An 18781-nucleotide genomic window follows, 5' to 3' on the forward strand; every position below is an offset into this window, starting at 1 on the left:
TTTCATCACCTTATAGGTGATTTGCAACACAGGGGTTGATGGATCAAGCCAATGTTAAGACAAAATTGTAGGTCAAGTAATCTCCATTGCCCAATTATTCTTTTGGCTAAGAGCGCAGTGTTTAAATATCTATGGTTTCAAACCATTATTGCTGGTGGACCAGAAGTGGAGTGACATAGCCTTGTAGAGTCTAAAAAGGAACCAGCCTGAGGCTTAAAAGTATGCAGAGGACAGAATATCTCACTTACCCTTTACAACAAGGGACTACTCCATCATTAACTCCACTTCTTTGGTCTGTCACTGGTCAATTCTACTTCACAGTGTCTATTTCGATTAATATATTATTAGTATTAGGAATTACTTATATTATTAATATTCTTCATTGAAAAATACATCTGCCTGACATTGCTGGCTGGTGAATTGTGGAAGGTTTGCTATACCAAATAACTATTGTATTCATTTTAGCCAACACCAATTCAGAGACTCAAACTGAAGCTTCAGGTGAATATTTGTCCCCTAATATATGTTCAGTTAACAGACAAAGTGTGTTTTGAAACGTTGATCGGTTGTGCCAGAGTAAGTATTTCTTGCGTGCATTCAGATGAATCTATAATCAGACAGCTAAGAATGACTGTAAAACAAATGTTCTTTCATAGACCAAGAAAAGTTGCAGAAAATGTTTATTTTATTGAAGTAATGGTCTCCTGTGGTTTTACTTCTTTTCCTTATAGCTTACAGCTTTATATCTCTGATGGAATGCCACTTTCTAAATTATTATGTTTTCATAAGTGTACTGCATTCTTTTCCATCACCCGTATAAGAAAGCACCGTTCTCAGACACTCAGGCTTTGGCAAAGTGACCTCTTGCACATAGAGTTTCAGATGACATACAATTTCAATATTTAAGAGTATCAGTCAAAACATTCCTCATGATCAGAGAGTAAAATCAGCTATGGTAGTTAAAAATGAACTGGTATGTTGAAATTGTTTGCTTCTGAAGTACTAAATTAAAGTTGTAATACCACCCAATGGAATGGTGGGAGCTGGGAGAATTCTATATCGAAACTTGGAATAAGTCATTAGGGTCAAAAGACAAAGAATGTTATTACAGTGAGAATTTTCCAGACCTGATCATACACAAGTTATATTTTGGTTTCTAGCATACAACCCAGATTAACTTAGACAGTATGGAGGCTCCTTGTCAATAAAATAATGTAAAACTATATTTCAAAGATGGTGAATAGGGTATAATCGGGGAGCTTATATTAAAGAGAAAGTTGGCTGTTTTTGGATTAAAACTCATAACCTTACTTTGGAGGGTTTTCAAATTGGCTGACCCTGAAAATGAAGTAAAATTTTAAGATTTTTCAAGATTTTAGTGTCTTGCTAGTGGCGGGAACCAAGAGATCCTTATGAAAACTGTCACTTGTTCTCATCAATTGGCTGTGATACCAGTGATGAAGGTGCCGTTTGGGAGGTTCAAATATTAGTACATCAGGGTAGCATGTAAATCAGCTCCAAAGTGACTTTGTTACTCAGTGAATTTGCCATTCTTCAGACTTGGGGCCAGACCTCAGAGTTTACATGTATGCTCCTCATCAGAGGTTTGCCGACATTTGTGAATGGTGAACATATAGAAAGCTACCCAGACAGAAGGCAGATGTCTCCACGATAAAGGGTTTTAAAGTGTAAAGAAATCCTTTAATCTGAGGAAATAAATAACATCAGACTGTGACATGTACAATCTTTACACAGCAATCCAAAATACGGGAAAAAAATATTCTCATTCTTACAGTATTTTTTTGAAAAAAATGTTCAATCGTTTATAAAGCCTTCTGTTGAGAGGACCAATTATAGCTGTATTTTTAAGCACAAGATTAAATGAGTTGTGCTCTTTAATATATTTTCTCAGCAGGATTGTGACAGTGGACAAAATCTGGTGGCAAACCATATTCAGCTATATATTCTCAAATATCTTTTTTGAGTCAGCGTCACTAAAGTTCTGCAATCATTAGATCTGAAATATTGGGGGTGTGATTTATAAAGATCCCCCAAGCAAGCGACTGCGAGCGGCCTTAAAATGCCAGTGCCGATTTTAATTCCCAGTCTGCCACTGGTAAGAACAAATACCCTGGAGCCTATAGTAAAATAGGTCTGTAAATGAAACACACATCTTTCATTTATACTACACATTTATAAACACACTGAAATCAGGTATTGTGTGTTTTCATGCAAATCCACTGCACGTTATACCCCCAAAAATAACTTTTTGCTTGCACCAACACAGCTGTTTAAACACTCTGCTTTTCTTTGGTAAATTCTTGTTTTATGCAGAAAAAAAAAATAAAATAAAAATCTCAGTATAAAAATTACTAAGATCAAAGTGACGCTTTAAGCACATTTTTTATATTGCTACATATGTTTTAAATCTAGTACCGGCATCAAGTGTATTGTAGAAGCATAACCACAATGTTCAGATCACATTTCTAAATAAATAATTATATTTCACCATGTCATGCTGAACTTTCTATGATCTTAAAATGGATAAAAGCTTCACATGAGAAAAAGAAATAATGTTTTCAGTTATTCATATCAGTACTATTTACATAGGGTCTTAAATTAATAAAGTCATGATGGATATTGTACGGCTGTTAAATGGAAATTATATGAAAAAAAAATAAAATGACATAGTCTTTGTGCATTTTAATTTGCATATATGTTTATAAAATGAGCATCTTTCTATTTTTCTCTAAAACCATATGTATACAGTATAATGTTTTTTTAGAGAATGAAATTACGGTTGTTAACTTGTTCAACTAATTACAAAAAGGATTTACTTATTACTATAGCACTCAGTCCAATAACTTGTCTTTTAAACGGAAAATGTATTATTATTATTATTATTAAATTAATAATTGAAAATTCTTGTTTTAAATCGGTTGGCATTGAAGATGTACTTTTGCACAGTTCAACAGATGAACAAAATGAACCCCCAAAATAATCATATTCCTCCACCAGATACATGACTTTTCGGAAGCACTGGAGGTCTTCTACAAAGTTCTGCTATGTGTTCATGAAAGGCAGATTTCAGCAATTGTGCTAATAGCATTCCTCAAGATTTATGGTTAAATGTTTGTTTATTGTCTATGGAGGAGTTAACTTTCTCAAGATAGATGGGTGGATAATGTTTTAACTACCCAGAGAGTTAAATTGCTTCCTTGTGACATGAACTGAGTTAAACACAAAGAAAAAAAAAACCTTTTTTGATTAATATATTAAAATGTGGCCCGTCTTACCAGGAAGAACAAGCCATGTTAAGTATGGGTGTAGTGTTCTATATCCCATTATGCCTCTTAAAAGATGAATATTAATGTTCTTCAAGCGAAAATGACAGGAACACCATAACAGTACAGTGATCCATTGACCTGCCTAATGTATATCATTCTGTCAGCGTATAAACAAACATTTGACAGGTTGTATTTTAATCTGATCTACAAGATATCAAGGTCCGGTTAATCACAGAATGTACTGCCCTGACAGCTAAGGATGGCTCTGGATAGTATTGCTGAAACTTAATTTCAGTAGAGATACCAAGATATGATTCACGGGCCAAATTGGCATGAAGAGGAATCCGTCACGAAAATTCTTTTGTGTTCTGAAACTTTAAATGTGCTACAGAGCCATGTATTTGAAGTTTATGGCAAATTAGCGGTTACACGTCAAATTTATTTATTTTAAGCATTTTGCTGGAATCTGTTTTGTCTCTGAAAGACCCATTAACCAAACATTACATATTTATTTATATAACACCAGCAGATTCTGTATTGCTGTCACAATAGGAAACAGTGAAAATATTTAAGAAAGACTTATTTAATTAAGTTAAAATTAAAAAAATAACCAACACACGTTAACACATGCTGCTACAGAAGAAGAGGGCCATGTTCTTGCAAGCTTACAATCCATTGCTTCCAAGAAAGTTCTACTTGTATGTTTTTTGCTTAATACTCCTGCCTCATTGTATCAAAATGCCATTTTTAGACAACTAGAGCTCAATAGATTATTCCAATATCCTTATTTGCTATTTTTGTATCAGTTGTGATGGTTAAAGGTGTATGTAGGGGCTGGTGTAATAAGAATGACCCATTTGGCCATAGTTATCTTTATTTCAAGATTACAATAATCAACATAAATGTGCATAAATACATATCACACTGTAAAATACAACTGAACTACTGTGTTCAAACAGATATATTATTATTATTTATGATTTACCCTTGGATAATAAAGTCCCATGACCAAAAATGGGGGCTATATAGGTCAAATGTACTTGAGGAGGATCTAATTTCTTACTGATTTTACATAGGTATTCACATTTTTTTTAAAAAGAAGTATAGCAATCTGCTTGTTCTAAGGAAGTAAACAATCAGTTTTAGAGATATAACCAATATTGAGCAATTACTGTGTTAATTCCTTTTAAGACAATGTTAATGCTCACTTCACTATGCTGTACTGACAACAAATCAAGTCTACGTCCAATAGGACTGTTCAAATGTCTTACTACTCTTATAAGTAATCTCCCTAAAGAAGACATCAAATATGTTTCTCTCAGCTAAACATCCTTAAGTCTGGTTCTTCCAAATATAACGCTGTCCACCCAGTGACATATTGAGCTTCGCTGCTGCCATAGGCCTAACCTAACAGTCTCCCCCCAGATATGTCTCCAGCTATGGAGGGTGTGCCGACTCAGTCCATAGTGTTAATGGGAGTTGGGGAGATCAGCCATTTCCTTTCTATATGGCCCATCGAGCAGTGGTGCTACAAGTAGTCTGATTGCACAATGGGGCAATTGGCTCTCTGGTATGCGACTGAGGGGCTGCTGCCCCCTGGACCTACTGCCCTACACATTGTCAGCTAAGGCCAGAATATGCTCCTGGTTTCATCAACGAGCCTCAATTTAACATTTTTACAACTAAAAGTGGCATCAGAAGCACCATTCTTTGTAGTGTTGGATGGCCAAACCCTTCCCAGAAATAGTCATTTAAATCAGTTGATATATTACTCCATTCATATTTTTTTTTGCAACAAATACTTTATTTCCATGTGACAAAAAGGTGGGCACTGATGGGTGGAACTGACAGATCAGTTAATATCTATTTGCTTAGCATACTTCAACAGCACCTTCAAAAATGAAAAAAAATCACCATTTTTTTAACATTAGTAACCTATTTAGAACTGAAAGTGGTAACTTCATACAAAGAATTTCCGTGTGGCAACGGCAGAATTTTATCATTTTAATAATATTTCCCATGCAGTATGTCATAACAGCAGGGAATATGGGATCCATCCAAGAAACATAATTTAGGCAGCGTAGTATAACAATATAAATGATATACTGTGCTACATCAATGTGGTACTAAACAATACGACCCAAATGAACTCCTATCTGATTTAGGGAGATAAATTAATCCAGAAATGAATCCGATTTCATACTTTTGGTAACTTGAGGAAACAGGGTTCTTTTATTAAGTGGCTTTGTATATTCAGTGTAGTTGGCATTAAACGGCAAAGTTAGCAGATCACTGGCAATCATTCAATAATTTTAAGGAGGGAGGCAGTATAATTTAATGCTGTGACAGAAGGAATTAACCTTTACTTCTTCTCATAATATATGGCCTGACCCCAGTGATCAAGCAGAACATACATATACAGGCCCCGCAGACTCTGTCCTCACCCGTTAACCTCACGATCACCCTGTAAAAATATTTTTAGTTAATCGAGCCCTACTGACATCTTAGAAGGAATCAATGTTTGTAACACGCATTTATTTTACATATCAGATATGGAAAAACTAAATATTTTTAAATAGTTACCATACCACTCGAGTATAACTTGGCAGAGTGAGTTATTTGTAAAAATAAAGCGTGTGTGTATTTTTTTTTTTTTTAGCCCTTAGTATACCAAGTTCTCCAACCCATATATTGTTAAAAATTTAAATTATTAAAGATCGTCTCACGGCAACCAGGAGTGTAAATGGGAGGCAGCCAAATGTTCTACGGCCATTTTATAGTGTTTAGTTTTACAGCGAAATGAAAAACAGCAGGGTTCAAATTTAGCCGTTTTAACTGGGGTTCTGGAATATTCAATTGTTTGGCACATTATCTCAGTTTTGTACTTTTAATATTTATGAGGAATGACTTCCTGAGGCCCAGACTCCAAACTGAGCATCCAGCTGTATTAATCATTTTAATACATTTTATTAATCTATAGCTTTTGCACGCATGCTTTTATATTTTCATATATTATACCGTATGAACAAAGCGAATGACTAATATGCATCCTCAATTACTTTGGGTAGAGGGGGTTGTATTGCTTTATTTTCTTTGACTACAATGCCATTTCTGAATGCCTAAAATTCATCAAAGACCCTTTGCATATTAAGCTTTTAGTTTGTGAGGTCTAATGACAATCACCCTCCGCACCTTCTGTATGATTGCTTCGTATTTATTATATGTCATGTTATAAGTCATGCTGATGATATATATAAGTGAACCATTATAATAACACACTGAATATGAATTGTTTTCTATGTCTTTGAAAAGTTTTGAAAACCATATATCTCTAGCAGTTTCTTTTTTTAACTCGATTCTCCATTATTAAGTTATTCAATATAATATATTTTCCCACCATTCATTTGCCTCTACCGAAGTTTAGCCAGGATATTTTGGACAAATGCTCATTTCTTTTCATGTGCCCCATCGGTTTTCATTAGAATCATGCTGTCAGCCCATATGGTATTTTTCATTTCTTTGCAGATCGGACATCAGCCCGTAGATCATTTATAATGATGGAATTTCTTTTAATTTATAATCACAAATACATTATCAGGAGAAAACAATTTAAAATTATATGTTGGTAAAATGTTGTCTGTATGTGTAAAAATTAGGATTGGGAATAGTCTAGAAAAGTTACTAACTGTGGTTAAAACATTACCAAAAATGTTATGGAAAAAAATGGGTTCAAAGACATTAATTTTTTTTTAAAAAAGTATCCCACTGATTATTGTTTTCAGATGTATTGAACACAGATTTTGTAACTTTATGCTAATTTTGTGTATAGGTGTGAAAAAAATGAATATCACTATTGATTATGGTTCAAGTTTTTTTTTTTAGTATTTACATAAATATAAAAAATTCAGGAGACAGAAAGACACATGGATATCAGTAAGAAAAAAAGTCCTTTTTACAGCTTTATAAAATAAACGTGTCCAAGCTGCTTTACATACGCTTGCTTGCCATGTTTTGAAAATGGAATCCAAAGTAAATCCCTGCAAAGATCAATAGATTTTAATACTTAAGGAGGATAGATACTCATTTTTAATGTGCTGATTTAGTTCCGAGTAATGCCGAAGAATAAATAAAAGAAGAAAACCAAGGATAGAAAAAAAACCATTTACTAGTCCCAAGACATACTACAAATATTCTAAAGATTAAAAAGTGGGTTTTGAATTCTTTGCGCATAATAAATTCTAATTCTTAACAACTGCATTATCAAGAGTATGCTGACTTTTCTGTTTCATTGCCATAAAGAATGGCTATAAAGAATTATTTCTGGAAATGTACGTTCTGCAATATTGGAAACTAACTGATTTTAGTTATAAAGATGTTTACTTTAACAGGGTACGTAGAACAGTAGCTTTAAGTATAATACACTATTGTGTGGCACTCATTAGATTTTCTGAGCTTGTTTAATAACTTGTGATGAAAGCTAATGCACTTATCCAGTTCTTCCTAAGCAACTTGAGTTCAGTCATTCTAAGTGGCACTGTTTCTCTCAACTTGTATGACAGCTGAAAGTGGTACATAAGCACAAGTTAGCGGCTCTTGAGTCTCTTGGACAAGATTCTTAACCCTGGGTCAACAACATACTGAAGACTACCAGCAGTTTTTTCAGAAGATCAAGTCAATTTTCCTCCTGTCATGAGTTTACTGGAATTGTCACAAACAAGTTGATATCGGACTCCCGTCTATTTCAAATAGTTCTTGAGATGAACATTAACTTACTAAGTGCCACATTTGTGAGCTTCTCATTGTATGAAAAATATCATTAATTGAAAAATATGTGACTGTGGCAGATATGTTTCTGCTTAATAAAGCAATTTGTTCCCGCAGATGACATGTGTTTCATTCAAATATATTTTCCAACTCCAGTTCCCATAATCACATCCAACCTGAGCACCTGACGCAAGCTGAGGTTTCGATAACAATGAATTAACATTGAGTTTGGAGCTTGTCTTTTGCAGCTTGGTGCCAACTAAACCACACCGTAAGATACAAACAGATTCCTTGGATATCTTAAATTGCCATTTTAGTGTCCCATGCAGCCTCACATTCAAAGAATGCATATTGAGGTACTTTGTAAGTACTTTAACCCCTTAATGACAAAGCCCGTACATGTACGGGGTCAAAATGCATGGTTTTCAATGGGTTTAGGGACCGCCCATTGTCCTTAAGGGGTTAATATGCATTCCTTACTTGTAAACCAAAAACAATCTTTAGGTGAAGCTGCAGCTCCAGAGGTGCAGGGCACTTCCCCTTCAGTGGTACTTTGGCCCACAAAAAATGGCTAGAAATTAGATAGTATATTGATTTAGCTTGTCCAGATATCCCTTTTTCACCTTTTATGTTAGGTAACATTGCGCTAATGTATACTGTTGCAGAATACTGTTAATTTTAAAGTGTTAAAGTGAAAATAAGTCACATACTTTTCATACTTTTGTTCTTAAGCCAAACTCAACCATTTCAAATGCAAATGTGTACATGTTGCAAGAAAGCTTCATTTATTGCTCCATATAGTACTTTGCTTAAAAAGTTCTCCAGTTTTGCTTTGGTAAATATGAGCACCAATATCTACAAATAATAATCTGAACCCATTCATTAGAAAATCAATAATCGCTAATGAATGCAGTATTCTAATTGTTAACTGATAAAATACATGCAGTTAGCTCTTCTATAGGCATACTTGAGGATTGGTGATAATGAACAGCATATGTTTGGCATTAGGTGGCAGTATATTTCGTTTAAAGCTGACAAGTGTGTGGTTATTACATAATATGTGAGGTTATTACATAAAAGTCAAATTTTCGTTCCGTGACTCTCCTACGTCTTACAAAACCTGCAACTGGAACACAAGCAGAAGTACTACGGAAACCTTTAATATTTACTTGCTGACATCACACCACAAGTGACGCTATTATGTGATGTAAACAGCATGACAGAAACATGACATCACCAGCATGCCACATTACATAAACTTAATGGCCACGCGAGTTTCCACAAGGCAATGTTTTACGCTATTTATATAAATAATATGTCTCATTTCACACAAATTTAGCAGAATTACATTTTAATACACAAAGCTTCAGAGCCTTAGGGGAAATGAAGCCCTCCTGTTTTCTGCTGTCATTGAATGTATTAAGAATTTCATCACAATGTGGAAGGAGTTATCTACAGATTAAGACTTTTGCTATTCTTGACTGAATATTTTATGAAGACAAATTCATATTTGACAGGATACTTTCAACTTTTTAGCGTTTACTTTTGTAGCGTTTAATTTATGTACTGGACTTGTATATCAGGTGTAAATTAACAATTTCTTTGTGTGGGGGTGTAGGGGCAAAACTCCAAGGGAGAACAGGAAGCGTATTGTATCCCCAGCAGGCAGCCGCATGTATGTCATTTATTGCCTACTGGCTTTAAAGTGCCAGGGACCACTTCTGGTCTCCAGTCTGTCCGTACCACTTCACCGAAATGAATAAGGTTTAGACAGATTGTAGGTGATATAGGCAAAACATAGTTGGGTAGAGTGGGCTACTACTTGGCCTCAACCTCTTTGTCCCACATATTACAGCAGGCTGACCTGTCTTGTGTGTATGTCTGTCTATAATGTGCTGTGGGAATGGAGGACTGCCTGGGGACAGACAAAGACTAATGATCCATTAAGGAGCATTATGTTTACCTTTATGCAGAAAAACTGGGAGCACCCAACTTAAACATCATAACCCAGTTCTTATCATGTGCCTGGTGAGAACAAACTCTAGTGATAATGTCGGCCCAAATTTCATTGCTCCTAACTGGACCACGAGGGACGGGAGTTGTAGGGGGTGCAGTGGGTCCTGGCAACATCTATAGTTCGCTATATTATCTATCTTTTTATCTCTCTGTTGTAATTAGACAGATGTAGGTGGATGGACATTTCCATGCTTATTATACAGTAGCTGCTATATTATTATGTATTTATTAAGTACTAAAAGATGCTATTGCCCAACATAGTAAAGTAAGCAAAGCTGCTGGTCTTGGGAGCTCAATATCTTAAGTGGGTGAGGTCAAAGTTAAGTGTTAAGGTTTTTACGAGATCAATATTCCTGTTCTTGTCAATTATGCCATAACTTGACCAATATCCCTGTTAAAATTAGTTGTTGTTTTTACAAGCCATTGACATTTTACTTTGTTATTACTGATAAAGGTGGCAGTACAGGCTATTATGTTATATGGTTCTGTATCTTAATTATGTTACCCTATCAGACATATATGTAAATGTCTTACTGGGTATAGGAGAAATAAAAGGCTCACATAGATTGCTCAAAGTTAGGTCCTGTTTTTTCCTCTGTAGACTTTTATGAATCGGTCCCTGGTGATTAAGACTGAGCTATTCTACCATTTAGCACAACAAAGTATGATTATGAGTCAAATTGTTCATCTAGTAGTTGGTTATCCCAATATTAGCACATACTTTTTGTAGATAATGAATTCATGCAGTAATACATTGGATCTTATTACTTCCCGGGTGGGTTACATGTCTTTATGTGGACAACAATAATCTATAATTACTTTTTTATTGTTTCACATATAAAGCACCAAAATATTCTACAGCTCTAGACAAAGCTTAAAAAAGTATGTTTTAGGTATGTTTTGGTTTATCCATCTACTAATAGCAAGGAAATTACTTCAGTTTGCCCAGATGGTCTATAAATAATATATGTATCCCTGTGTGGGGACTGCATCCAACTAACTCTAATTTCCTGCTTAAAGTGATTGCTATAAAGATTCACCACTAACACAGTTTTGGCTAGAAAACTACTACTATCTGTTTATTCTGGACTTTTCTAGAATTTTTGAAAAAATACAAGATAAGAAAACACTATTTTAAATCCATATGTAGAAGTAATCATGACCTTTTCCCAGTCTTCTCTTATACCATAATATGTGTGTGTGTGTGTGGGGGGGGGGGGGAATAGAGTAGCTGCCTTTTCATAATTTTAACTTAAAAAAACAGTTGACATTAACATGTTGTAATCCAGAATGTTAAGTAATTCAGTGGTTTAGGAATCCCTACCATCTAAACAAACGAAGCAACTGCTTGGGGCTCTGAAAAACCAATGAGCCCCAAGAATATGGAAGGGAGGTCTCTGCTTCCTCAAAACCTCAAAACCTAAAGCCAACGATGAAATGAGTGATCTGCTTGTGTTCTGCCGGTTTACTAAACAGTGTTATAAACATTACAGAATGTGCAAGCTGCCGGTCTTTATTGTAAATCCTGTCTATTCCATAGAGGGATAATCAATGTAAAGAATTATTGTGATAATCAACCAATTGATTACATTTATATACATTTGGTCACATTATTTTAATAGATTTGCACATTTTAATTCTGGTGTTAAATCAAATGAATGGATTGCACTTTCTGTCTTTATGACTCATGGGTGATAAACACGCATGTTGGTGTAAGCATTGAAACTGCATAGAATACAGAGTTATTTTGTGCATACAGATAATATGATCACATATAAGAGTGAAAAGCATTTAGGATGGAGGGTCACCAAATTAAAAAAATATGCACTTTTTTGTTTTGTAAAAACAATTTATAAGTTATTTTACTGTTTGGTAGTTTTACAATTTATTAAAATGTAGGTATTAATTAGTAAATAACATAATATCTAAGCAGATGCAGTTGATATGTTATTGCCAATTGTTCAAGCTGTTTTATTTGGATAATATTGATCACAGTAGTAGCAGCAGCAATAGGACACAGAATGAAATAGAAACAAATTTGAAAAATATGAATGAAAGGTGTACATTAGGGAATTATGGTGCCCATGCGGCCCAAACATGTTATTGTTTCTTTTTATAAAGTATGCATAGGTATGTGAGCCCACAGTAAGGTTACCGTTCAGATAAATATTATACTGTAAAAATTATTTGCAGAATCGTCCAGATACCAGCTACAACCTCTGCAGAAGTTCAGTTATTCAGTACAGAAAATAAATAACAGTATACCGATAATTAAGTGAGTGATGCTTCTAACACTTTAACTATTAGTAGCTGGCTGACTATACCTCCTAATGTCACTTTAAGGAATGTGGAGGAGGAAAGGGCAGAACATATACACAAACAGAAAGGAGAAACTGAAATTGGCTAAGACTGTTAACCCTTCGATGTTTGTTCTGAATGCTGTTGCCTGTTTGGCTTCTTGTGTCTGATGACACGTTATTTTAAATACCTTATGACCCCATGGCCAAATTACGAAAAAAAAATAAAAAAAAATCTTGAAGGGATACAACATTATTACAACATTTTTTGCATTATTGTTAGCTGCCTTTCCCAGTTGCAAATAAATATAGGAAATGGCTCTTTAACTCCTTCAAATACGTGATAGTTTGTTTGTTCTTCAGCACTGATATCTGTCATTCTGAGATAGCAATTAGTTTTAGTGTTTTTGGTCTTATCCATGTGTCTCCCAAAAAAGTGTTTTGTTATACCTATATAAAGGGATGTCAGATTCTATCACCTCAGTCTGGGGCTTGAACGGTTAATATCTGTACAGTCTTTGGGGAAATGATGACAAGTTGACAGAATTTCTGAATCACGTCTCTGACAGATACAAAACTTTCTGCTGAGTACAGTGACTTTCCCTATGCTTGTACTGCAATAATGAAGATGATTAAGGCCATTTGTATTTTTAGTAATGACTGTAAATAGAAGGGTATATTTCAATCAAGTGGTTCCTATAGTCTTATCCAATCCCACATGTGTTCATCCTGTACAAGTTTCCACTCAACACACAGTGATAGCACATAACTGATAGATAAGAGATGCAAGCCTTTCTCTACTTACACTTTGCTAATTGCTATACATTGTAAAGCTCCATCCCGTCACATGCAAGACAGAGGTCTGGTGTGGTGCCACTGCTGTAGGGGGCAGTTAAAAGAGAGATCACTGGTCTCCCCAGCTAATTAACACCATGGAGGACAGTGCCAAGTCGGCACAGCCTCTATAGTCATTTCTGCCTGGTGCCACACATCAGTAAAAAGGCAGAGCGCTGGGATATGTTGTCATAGCCCACACTCAGCAATAAGGACGGCGGTGCAAAGAGTGTGGCTGGTGGCACTGCCCTGGGTTATGCCTTGGAAAGAGCATTTACCAACAGGTTGTGAAACTAGACTACACTGGAACATCATTATACATGAGTTCATGTGTTAGTCTTACCACATTAGTCTGGCTGCATTACAATACCAATCCTCGCTTTTTCTAGCATGGCCAGTGGCAATTTGGACATTGTGTATGCTTAGTGTTCAACAGTCCCAATGCATTAAATGTTTGCAGGGAAAGGCAATAGTTGAGATATAAGTTTTGTTGGCAAGACTGTCCTAGCAAATTCAGGGCTGTTATCAGTATATATATATATATATATATATATATATATATATATATATATATAGGTGAAAAGACTAGACCTCTTCATCTGTAAATGTCTTAGTGGTAGTTGAAGCAACGTTTTGTTCTAAATCATTACTTAAACTCTAGAATGCTAAAGGAGTCAGCTTCAAAGGCCTATTGCTTTGTCCTCTACTGCCACTGTACTATTACGCTTAAATACATTTAACTTTCCAGACATTACATCTGTTCCAAACAATTCTCCTTCATGTTCGGTGAGATGGCTTCATTAACTGAAAAAAAATGATAGTCATATGTGAATTTAAGCAATTGATTTGAGGAACTGGTAAACTGTCAGTGCTTTGCTTACTGCTCAATCTGTGTAACCTGACATTTATGGTGCGCTGATTGGCCCCTGTCAGTGGTGGTGGCTGTAAATTTCCATTGAAAAGATTTGTGTTAACAGCCTTCAAGCAGGCAATGTGAAGGCTGCCTGACAACTGTTTGACCCTCCGCCCTTATTATAGCTAGTAAATCAGGCCTAGAGCTATTAGGTTGGGGATGGAGGCCTTCATAGACATGACAGAGGGTCAGCCCCTGCCACACGTGTAATAATAAAGGTAGCAAATACATGGCAGATAAAATAAGAGAAGGGCAAGAAGGCTTTATAGATAATACAGCAAGGACAATTCTAATTTACATTCAATATCACAATTGTAAACTTGCTAACATGCAGTTTAACCATATTTTTGCCCCAAAGAATAATGTTTGTAATAATAAAGTGAAAATGTTTCTGGGGTCTTTCTAGGTCCCAAAGATGGAATATTCCTCGAGTGACTAATTTGTATTAAAGATGATCGAGAGAGGACTTGGTTCCTTGCATGGGCTCGTAAGATTACAAGGGCTACCTTTATATAGCCTGCACTCAAAGGCTATTAAAAAACATAATTCCAATTTGTAATCCAAAATCGGAGTCTCCTAATATTAATTGATTAATGATGTAAATGTTCATTGGCTTTACCTATGGACTAAAGTGCAATATTATGTATTAATTCTATTGAAGATGTATCCATGTATGGAACTGATAAAAAAAATATTTTAAGATTTCATACTGAATTGACATTAACTTTAGATTGAAAGGGTCTGGCATGCCTTCATATACTTTGATTAATTGTAAAGTAACTCACTGATAAGCTGCTATAGGTAAGGGAAAATTATGACTATTGCTGCAAGAAATCTGCATTGTAGAGAAAGCAGCTCATTGCAATGCCTGTAAGAGAGAACAGGCAGAAGGTAATTGGAAGCAATAACAATCCATCTCTTTAATGTAATCATTAAAATAATATAATTGATCTTAAATAGTCATGCCTTTCAATTGTCTGTAATAAACAGTTGCTTGGTTCGTGTTTCATCTGCAAAGAAAGAAAGAAAGAAACACATGCGCCTTGCATTTCTTATTGACATTCTTTAAAATCAATATATCTTGTTTCTAGGTTTGTTACCAATAATCATAAAACCCAAAGTATGTATATATCTTTCTTTCTTGTTAAAAAAAAACCAAGCAAACATTAAAGCACACACTAGATAATTCTTTTATTATACACTATTTTGATTAACTTAAATATCAATAATCTTTAGTGTTTTAAACGTGATCTCAAAATAGCTATGAGCATAATATAATATATTGAATAAAAGACATGTAACATCTACACAGGGATGTAAAGACAGCAAAGTAATTTACGTAAAGCAGAATTATATATATATATATATATATATATATATATATATGTACTGGACAAGTTGTTTTGATGAAATGGGTATGTCTAGATCCAATTTATAGTAGCCGAGGAATGACAAACTGTTTTTCCTTACACATTTTTCAATGTGCGACATCTTATCATGATTGAATTACAAAATGGAATTCTGGGTAATACCACTTAGGCCAATATTTCTGAACCAGTGGTATGTGCAGCCCTTAGGAGGGTACTTCCCGTGAGGCCACAAAACACTTAAAATCCTGTTAATTTCAAACATTAATGGTATTTGGTAGGAAACAGAATATTGTTTACTTACTAAAGAAACAAAATATTAGTGCATAGTTTAAGAATTTGGTTGCATGAGATAAGTGTAAAACGTACATTTTATGCTATCTTCCCGCATTTGTAGAATAATAACGTGTGTGTGTGGTCATGCCACTTATTTAGTAAAAGAGTGATTTGCTTAGGGATGTACCAACTGGATTGATATGAGATAGGTCAAGTGAGGTGAACTTGGACACAGCTTTGGCTGAGTCTCCACATTCTTCTCCATCATTGATGGACCCTGTTCTGCGTATTTTTTTACCTGAGTACCTACAAATTCAGATTAAGCATGTTATCAATGTACACAAATTCTTCAAGCTTATTTATTATTATTATTATTATTATTAGTTATTATAATGTATCTGAAATTCTAATAAAAACAATGACCATGTGTTCACAAATTCACAATGGATATATAAATTACCAATATATAATAAATCCTTTTTTACATAGCACTGATTTCATGACACTGGTTATTTGACTGTGATAAGGGCATCCATGATGCAAATCATTCAAGGCTCAGAATATTATTTTTACATGGTTTTCGAGAGCTCAAATCCGAAACAAAAAATGGAACAAACCTGTATGACACAATCAGAGAACGTGTTAAATAAATGAATTGATTATTTTAATGGAAAGCAGATAGAGTAGGTTGTAATAAAATATAAAATAAACTGGACTAAAGGAGCCATGCATATTTATTTTTAAAAAATCTGAAAAAATACATGGCGTGGACAGTTTTTAGGTGACACGGAGTACTATTTCACTGAAAAATAAATAAATATGTGAAACATATGACAATTATGTGTAAAATGTGTGCAAGGCATATGTGGGAGTGCATAGAGCCACCGTTAAGCTCCTCTCCCACAGCTCATGTCCTCAAATAATGGTTCTCTAGATTCATGCCTTACTTATATAACAAATTCAGCACTTGATACATGTCAGTATGGATGTATCAAAATATGGTTAAATGCATTTAGAGTTTGCAAAACTATTCAATTAGTCTAAAGTTATTTTTCTTGTTCAACTTCCGGATTTTTTCCCCATAGAAATGTCGGCTTACAGAGCATGCATTCCTGAAGTCTAGTCCTATAAAACTGTGATGTTAAGCAGAACGGGGAAACCATGTGCAACTAGATTAATTTATCTCTTGGGAATAAAGGCACATTAATAACTGAGATAATGTTTTCCTACATGCTGGAATCAAATGTGCCTTTTCAATTCTTTATTAGCAAACGCATAAGGGGAAAATTATCTCACACTCATCCATAATACCTAATTGCTGAGAAAGTTTCTGCCGTACATTGCACAAACATTAGAGAAGGATTGTTCCCATTACTTCAAAATGAAAATGACCAGGAATTTTCATAAGGCATAAAAGTATTGTTGGCAATAATGTTGTGTATCCAGAGTGAATGTTTGCTTAAGTCTCACACTGTTTTTCCTTAAAACAAATCAAGGTTGTATTTGTGCTCCTATACAGCACGTGACACTTTAAATCTTTGAGAAATGGAGCATTAACAAAAATGACATTTCTCATATCACATATGCTCTTGCTATATATATATATATATATATATATATATATGTGTGTGTGTCTGTGTGTATTTTAATATTCTCTTTTTTTTTTTTTTATTTGTTGATGATTTGATTTTCCTTTAATTTTTCTCTTTCTTCCGCAAAATAAAAATAAAAAAGTGTATATGGCAAACTATAGACAAGAACTGGGAAATGTTTGTATAAAGATGTGCGGAAAGCAGGAGAAACTACTCTCATTAGGTCAATCCAGACAAGCGCCTTCTTTGCATTGTGTGGAATATAGAGCTACTTTAATTGTGTATCAATATACCACTACTTTTTTGTTTGTATATGGCCACCATTGTCTGAGTATATTAATGACAAAATTTGTTTATTCCATGCACTTCAAAGATCAGAGGAGTTTTACTGTAGTGCAAAGGAACTGACAGGTAGATTTTTATACATGTAGTGAATTGTAACAATGCTTGGATAGGTGCAGATACTGTGTTTAAATATTGAAATCGGAAACAGAAAGCTGTAAGCAGTAAATTAGCAACTCTGATAACAAGACAGATTTCTTCTGAATTGAGTTCCTGGCTCAAGAAATCTTTTCCTATTAAACTAGTTTCTCGGAATTTGAACTGCTATTCAATACTCCAAACCAACCACTTTTCCACTTAATTTTAGTAACAGTGAAAAATATAAATTTTTGAACATCCAAAAAATGTCAAGACAAACAAAGTAACAAAATATGTTTCTAGGTCTATATATCTCTGATTTGTATGTCTATTTCTTATTGCAATGTATGCAATGATTGCTTTTCAATTACATGTTATAGATTTCTCTCTAGCATTGACTCAATTGTAATTTGAATGAATGTTGGCAAATTCGTGCATTTGTAAAACGAGGATGGATGTCGAAAAAAAAACCGAATGTTACAAATGTAAAGGTATACATCATGGGAAAAAAATACCAATGCAACATAAACTTTACATGGTATCTCCCTGGGAAAGACTGCTAAGAAGAAGGATTTAGGAATAATTGTAGACAACAGATTTAGCAACAGTGTGCAATGCCAGTCAGCAGCTGCAAAGGCCAATATGCCATTGGCATGTATAAAATAGAGGAGAATATCATCTTGCCTCTTTACAAGTCAATGGTAAGACCTCACCTTGAGTATACGGAGAAATCCTGGGCACCGGACCTTTAAAAGGATATTATGGAACTAGAAAAGGTACAAAGGAGGGCTACAAAAGTAATAATTCAGAGTTATAAAGAGGGACTAAAATAAGTTGCATCTATATATGCTACAAAAACAATATCTTAAAGGGGATATTATAACATTATATAATTATACAGTGAACTGTTCATTAATAGAAATGTACAAATAAGAATAGGTCATCCCCTGAGACTGGGAGAGCCCAAATTCCATACACAACAAAGGAACGGATTCTTTCCAGTTAGGGCAATAAT

General features: G+C 34.6%; 1 protein-coding gene across 1 annotated transcript in view; it reads right to left on the minus strand.

Moving 5' to 3' along the window:
* Window positions 1-18781, minus strand: part of LOC149302949 (putative histone-lysine N-methyltransferase PRDM6) — a 59501-nt gene that overhangs the window by 26811 nt on the left and 13909 nt on the right. The gene's annotated exons all lie outside the window — the stretch shown is intronic.

Source organism: Sceloporus occidentalis, unplaced genomic scaffold (assembly GCF_023333645.1).
Source record: "Sceloporus occidentalis isolate IW3139 unplaced genomic scaffold, rSceOcc1.0.p SCAF_16, whole genome shotgun sequence".
Lineage (NCBI taxonomy): Eukaryota > Metazoa > Chordata > Lepidosauria > Squamata > Phrynosomatidae > Sceloporus > Sceloporus occidentalis.